General features: G+C 40.3%; 5 non-coding genes across 5 annotated transcripts; all 5 read right to left on the bottom strand.

The window, feature by feature from the left end:
- Positions 1-701: 701 nt before the first annotated feature.
- Positions 702-773, bottom strand: trnaq-cug (transfer RNA glutamine (anticodon CUG)). Its single transcript has one exon. It is a non-coding gene; the product is annotated as a tRNA-Gln (tRNA).
- An 858-nt stretch (positions 774-1,631) lies between these two features.
- On the bottom strand, positions 1,632-1,704 carry trnaf-gaa (transfer RNA phenylalanine (anticodon GAA)). The gene has a single exon. It is a non-coding gene; the product is annotated as a tRNA-Phe (tRNA).
- Positions 1,705-2,049: 345 nt separating this feature from the next.
- Positions 2,050-2,122, bottom strand: trnaf-gaa (transfer RNA phenylalanine (anticodon GAA)). The gene has a single exon. It is a non-coding gene; the product is annotated as a tRNA-Phe (tRNA).
- A 469-nt stretch (positions 2,123-2,591) lies between these two features.
- trnaq-cug (transfer RNA glutamine (anticodon CUG)) lies at positions 2,592-2,663 on the bottom strand. The gene has a single exon. It is a non-coding gene; the product is annotated as a tRNA-Gln (tRNA).
- Positions 2,664-5,271: 2,608 nt separating this feature from the next.
- Positions 5,272-5,344, bottom strand: trnaf-gaa (transfer RNA phenylalanine (anticodon GAA)). The gene has a single exon. It is a non-coding gene; the product is annotated as a tRNA-Phe (tRNA).
- Between the last annotated feature and the right edge of the window lie 656 nt (positions 5,345-6,000).

Here is a 6,000-nt window from a genome sequence, read left to right on the forward strand (position 1 = left end):
TTGTTTCTAAAGAAACCTTTATGTGCACACTGGAGAGGTGATGGTTTAAAACAGCTGGCATGCCAACACTTACATTGTCAATTACACCAAACATTATCCATTGATAATCGATTATCCAACACAAACCCAGGAACCTAACCAGCAACCTCTAAGCTTTACTGAGGAAGCCTTTAACAACCTAAACCCAGGTTCAGAGCAGGGTCTGGGTGTTATTGAGGCAGGCTGTATGTTCAGAGTATACAATGAATGTTTTAAAACAGGACTTTTTCCTGCCGAAACCCGGGATCTTTAAATTTTAACATGCTCTGTTTGTTTCTAAACAAACCTTTATGTGCACACTGGAGAGGTGATAGTTTAAAACAGTTGGCATGCCAACACACATTGTCAATTACACCAAACAGTATCCATTGAAACTTGATTTTCCACGTTGACTAGCGCTGGTAGCAAAAAGTACTTTTTCTTGATCAGAGAAGGAAAAATTTATCAATGAAATCATGCAGACATTTTACTTGATATGCCTTGAAAGATTTTGGTTACTTTTTTCTACCATTTAAACACCAAGTTTTAATAATAGAGATAAACATGCATTATTTCCACTACAGTGGCTGGAGTGGTAAACTAAGCATACAAAAACGAAATACTGACAGACATTTCAAGAAGGCTGTGATGGTAAATCCCACTAGGCAAAGAAAGATGACCTCAGGTTCCACCGGGACTTGAACTCAGATTACTGGATTCAGAGTCCAGAGTGCTAACCATTACACCATGGAACCACACAAAATCTTGTTCTGAAAGCTCAATGTTTATAACATTTTCTATAACATTGTATTGCATTATTAGACCTCTAGGTTTAATTCATGTTTTCCATCTTGTCAACTTCATTTTCATTTCATTTTCTATCAAACCAAACAAATCCATCTGAGTGGAATGTTCATAATTAAAGAACACACTGCCCAGCTTGGCTTACTTCATAACAGCTACAGTATTATAACTTTCTTTGTGCAGCAGTGTGTGACTTGTGTCTTTGCTCAGCTGAGTGCATTCAATTGTGACTTTAGTGATCTCAGCTCAAATATCAATGGAACCTCTTAGACCATTGTTTCTTTTACTGCCGTCTATTAGACATCTTAGAAGCAGTCTGTTAAGCTTTCTAAATCCATCAAACAGATGCCTGCCAACTGTATGAAAGAATTGTACATGAAGTACCAAATGTGACCACTAGATGTCATGCCTGTAAAAGTGGAGCTAAATCTGCTCTTTGCGTTTCTCTTTGAAACTATTATTTTTCTCCAATTATTTCAAGAGTTGTTTACAGCCATGTAGCATCATCACTTGCATTCAGTTAAGACTGCAAAAGACAAAAAAAAAAAGAGACGGCAGTGCATTTCAAACTACTGACTTTAGCTTTTGCTTGGGCTCTGTGTGCTACAGAGCAAACCGATAAGCGAAGCTTAGGGATGTTTCAAGGCAGCTCTTTTCCTCCAAAACCCGGGAACGAACAAGGGACCTCTAAGCTTTACTGAGGAAGCCTTTAACAACCTAAACCCAGGTTCAGAGCAGGGTCTGGGTGTTACTGAGGCAGGCTGTATGTTCAGAGTATACAATGAATGTTTTAAAACAGTATTTTTTCCTGCCGAAAACCGGGATTGAACCAGCGACCTTTAGATCTTCAGTCTAACGCTCTCCCAACTGAGCTATTTCGGCAGCCGTGCGCTAGTCTCTAAAACTGAAGGCAGAGCATTCACAATTCAGCAGCCTTTAAATTTTAACATGCTCTGTTTGTTTCTAAAGAAACCTTTATGTGCACACTGGAGAGGTGATGGTTTAAAACAGCTGGCATGCCAACACTTACATTGTCAATTACACCAAACATTATCCATTGACAATCGATTATCCAACCCAAACCAAGGAACCTAACCAGGAACCTCTAAGCTTTACTGAGGAAGCCTTTAACAACCTAAACCCAGGTTCAGAGCAGGGTCTGGGTGTTATTGAGGAAGGCTGTATGTTCAGAGTATACAATGAATGTTTTAAAACAGGACTTTTTCCTGCAGAAACCCAGGATCGAACCAGGGACCTTTAGATCTTCAGTCTAACGCTCTCCCAACTGAGCTATTTCGGCAGCCACATGACAGTCTCTGAAACTGAAGGCAGAGCATTCACAATACAGCAGCCTTTAAATTTTAACATGCTCTGTTTGTTTCTAAACAAACCTTTATGTGCACACTGGAGAGGTGATGGTTTAAAACAGTTGGCATGCCAACACTTACATTGTCAATTACACCAAACAGTATCCATTGAAACTTGATTTTCCACGTTGACTAGCGCTGGTAGCAAAAAGTACTTTTTCTTGATCAGAGAAGGAAAAATGTATCAATGAAATCATGCAGACATTTTACTTGATATGCCTTGAAAGATTTTTGTTACATTTTTCTACCATTTAAACACCAAGTTTTAATAATAGAGATAAACATGCATTATTTCCACTACAGTGACTGGAGTGGTAAACTAAGCATACAAAAACGAAATACTGACAGACATTTCAAGAAGGCTGTGATGGTAAATCCCACTAGGCAAAGAAAGATGATCTCAGGTTCCACCGAGACTTGAACTCGGCTTACTGGATTCAGAGTCCAGAGTGCTAACCACTACACCATGGAACCACACTAAAGCTTGTTCTGAAAGCTCAATGTTTTATAACATTTTCTATAACATTGTATTGCATTATTAGACCTCTAGGTTTAATTCATGTTTTCCATCTTGTCAACTTGATTTTCATTTCATTTTCTACCAAACAAACTAAACAAATCCATCTGAGTGGAATGTTCATAATTAAAGAACACACTGCCCAGCTTGGCTTACTTTATAACAGCTACAGTATTATAACTTTCTTTGTGCAGCAGTGTGTGACTTGTGTCTTTGCTCAGCTGAGTGCATTCAATTGTGACTTTAGTGATCTCAGCTCAAATATCAATGGAACCTCTTAGACCATTGTTTATGTTACTGCCACCCTTTGACATCTTACGAGCAGTCTGTTAAGCTTTCTATCTATATAGAACAGATGCCTGCCAACTATTTGAAAGAATTGTACATGTAGTACCAAATGTGACCACTAGATGTCATGCCTGTAAAATTGGAGCTAAATCTGGTTTTTGTGTTGCCATTTAAAAGAGCATTTTTTTTTCTCCAGTTTTTTCAAGAGTTGTTTTACAGCCATGTAGCATCATCACCTGCATTCAGTTAAGACAGAGCAAAGTTCTAGTGATTTGTTGAAGATATGAGTGAAAGTTGGTGCTAGTTGTTTGCAACTGTGCTTGAGGGTGGATGGAGAGATTCCGTCTGGCCCAGGAGCTTTTTTCACCTTTTGTTTCTTAAAGAGTCTGTTAACGTTCCGCTCGTTAATGGTTAAAAGAGCCGGGGACAGAGGTGAGAGAGCCAGGGTGGAGGAAGAGGATGAAGGATTAGCTGAGAAAGGCTGAGAATTGTCTTTAGTGAGTTCAAATCTGCAGTAGAACTCATTCAGGTCGTTGGTCAGTTGACCGTCATTCAGGAGAAGGGGGATCTTTCGCACCTTGTAGTTTGTGATCTCTTTGAGGCCCCTCCAGACTGAAGTTGGGTCGTTAGCAGCAATCTAGCTTTTCATCTTTTCTGAGTGTTCCTTTTTTTGCTGATCTGATACCTTTCTCCAGCTTGTATTTGGCCTCTTTGTAGAGAACTCTATCTCCAGTCCTGAATGCTTCCTCCTTTTCCCTCCAAAGCTGTCTGAGTTCAGCTGAGAACCATGATTTATTGTTGCTGTATTTTACCCATGTTGTAGTAGAAATACAGCTGTCCTCACTGAAACGAATGTATGATGCTACAGTGTACCAGATGTGACCACTAGATGTCATGTCTGTAAAAGTGCAGCTAAATCTGGTCCTAGTGTTGCCCTTTAAAACAGCATCTTTTTTCTCCAAGTATTTCAAGAGTTGTTTTACAGGCATGTAGAATCATCACCTGCATTCAATTAAGACTGCAAAAAAGAATAAGAAGGCAGTGCATTTCAAACTACTAACTTTAGCTTTTGTTTGGGCTCTGTGTGCTACAGATCAAACCAATAATCGCAGCATAGGGAAGTTTAAAAGCAGCCTTTTTCCTGCCCAAACCCGGGAACGAACAAGGGAACTCTAATCGTTACCGAGGAAGCCTTTTACAACCTAAACCCGGTTCAGAGTAGGGGCTATGTGTTACTGAGGCAGCCTGTATGTTCAGAATAGATTTACATTTACATTTTCAGCATTTAGCAGACGCTCTTATCCAGAGCGACTTACAGAAGTGCTTCTATAGTGAACATTTCATTTCTCAAGTTTAGGTAAACAACAGTCAAAGAACACAAATCTGCTAAAACCTGTTAAAAGGTTTTTTTTTTTTTTTTTTTGAAATGGAAAAGAATGGAACAAAATGTTAGTAAATAAGTACAAGTCAGCGTAAGTGTTTAGTAAAAAGGTGGGTTTTTAATCGTTTTTTAAAGACAGCAAGAGACTCAGATGTTCGGACAGACAGAGGAAGTTCATTCCACCACTTCGGCGCTAGAACAGAGAACAGCCTTGATGCTTGTCTTCCTGTAGTCCTGGATGGGGGCTCAAGTCGAGCAAGACTAGAGGCTCAGAGGTTGCGTGGTACAGAGCGTGGTTTGATTAGGCCACGAAGGTAGCTTGGGGCTGGTCCATTTTTGGCTTTGTAGGCGAGCGTCAGTGTTTTAAACTGAATGCGTGCAGCTACAGGAAGCCAGTGAAGAGAACGTAGCAGTGAGGTGATGTGGCAGTGTTTGGGTTGGTTAAAAACCAGAGGTGCAGCTGCATTTTGAATGAGCTGTAAGGGTTTAATCGTGGACATGGGAGCTCCAGCCAGAAGGGACTTGCAGTAGTCCAACTGCGAGATTACAAGTGATTGCACCAGAATCTGGGTAGCTTCCCTGGAGAGAAATGGACGAATCTTCCTGATGTTGTACAGGAGGAACCGACACGCTCTGGTCATGTTGGCTATATGAGGAGAGAATGTCAGCTGGTTATCAAGGACAACACCAAGACTTCTTACCTTATCAGATGGTCTGATCTGGGAGTCATCCAGAGAAATTACTAGGTCCTGGGTTGGAGACGGATCTCCAGGAATGAGCAACATCTCTGTCTTGCTGGGATTAAGTTTTAGATGATGAGCCGACATCCATTGTGAGATATCTTGCAGACATGCTGAGATGCGAGCTGAATAGATGTTTTAAAACAGCCCTTTTACTGCCGAAACCCGGGACCAAACCAGGGACCTTTAGATCTTCAGTCTAACGCGCTCCCAACTAAGCTATTTCGGCTGCCACACACCTGTGCCAGAAACTGAAGGCAGAGAATTCACAATTATGCAGCCTTCAATTTGTAACAGGCTCTGTTTGTTTCTGAACAAACCTTTATGTGCACACTGTAGCAGAGATGTTTTAAAACACTTCTTTTACTGTCAATACCCAAGAACCACTGATGTCAGTAACGCATTACTTACTAACGCGTTACTCTAATCTGACCACATTTTTCATTACTATTTCCAATCCAGTAATCAGATTAAAGTTACTTATCCAAGTTACTGTGCGTTACTATTTTTGTCATTTTCCTTAGTAAAAAGATATATTTTTGCTTTCTTTTTGCGTCTCGGGGAGTGACGTCTGTCCTATGCGACAATTAAGTCACGGGCTGCGTCCGGCATCGCATGCTTACAGAGTCTGTACTAGACTGGAGGAAGTATGCACTACTCGGCCGGTAAAAAAGTACATCTTACCAACGTCAAGTGATGACGTGGGGACGTGATGACGTAATATCACCATAGTTACAGACTCATTACAAACCCCACTCGCCAAAATTTAGGATATTTATCGTCTTTTTGTTATTTATTTGTCTTTAAAATTTTTTATTTTATTTATCTTACTTACACTTGTGAACAGAGGACTCCGTTTTCCGCTATCTTTCTTGTTTTTTATTC

This window comes from Trichomycterus rosablanca, chromosome 15, assembly GCF_030014385.1.
Source record: "Trichomycterus rosablanca isolate fTriRos1 chromosome 15, fTriRos1.hap1, whole genome shotgun sequence".
Classification (NCBI taxonomy): Eukaryota; Metazoa; Chordata; class Actinopteri; order Siluriformes; family Trichomycteridae; genus Trichomycterus; species Trichomycterus rosablanca.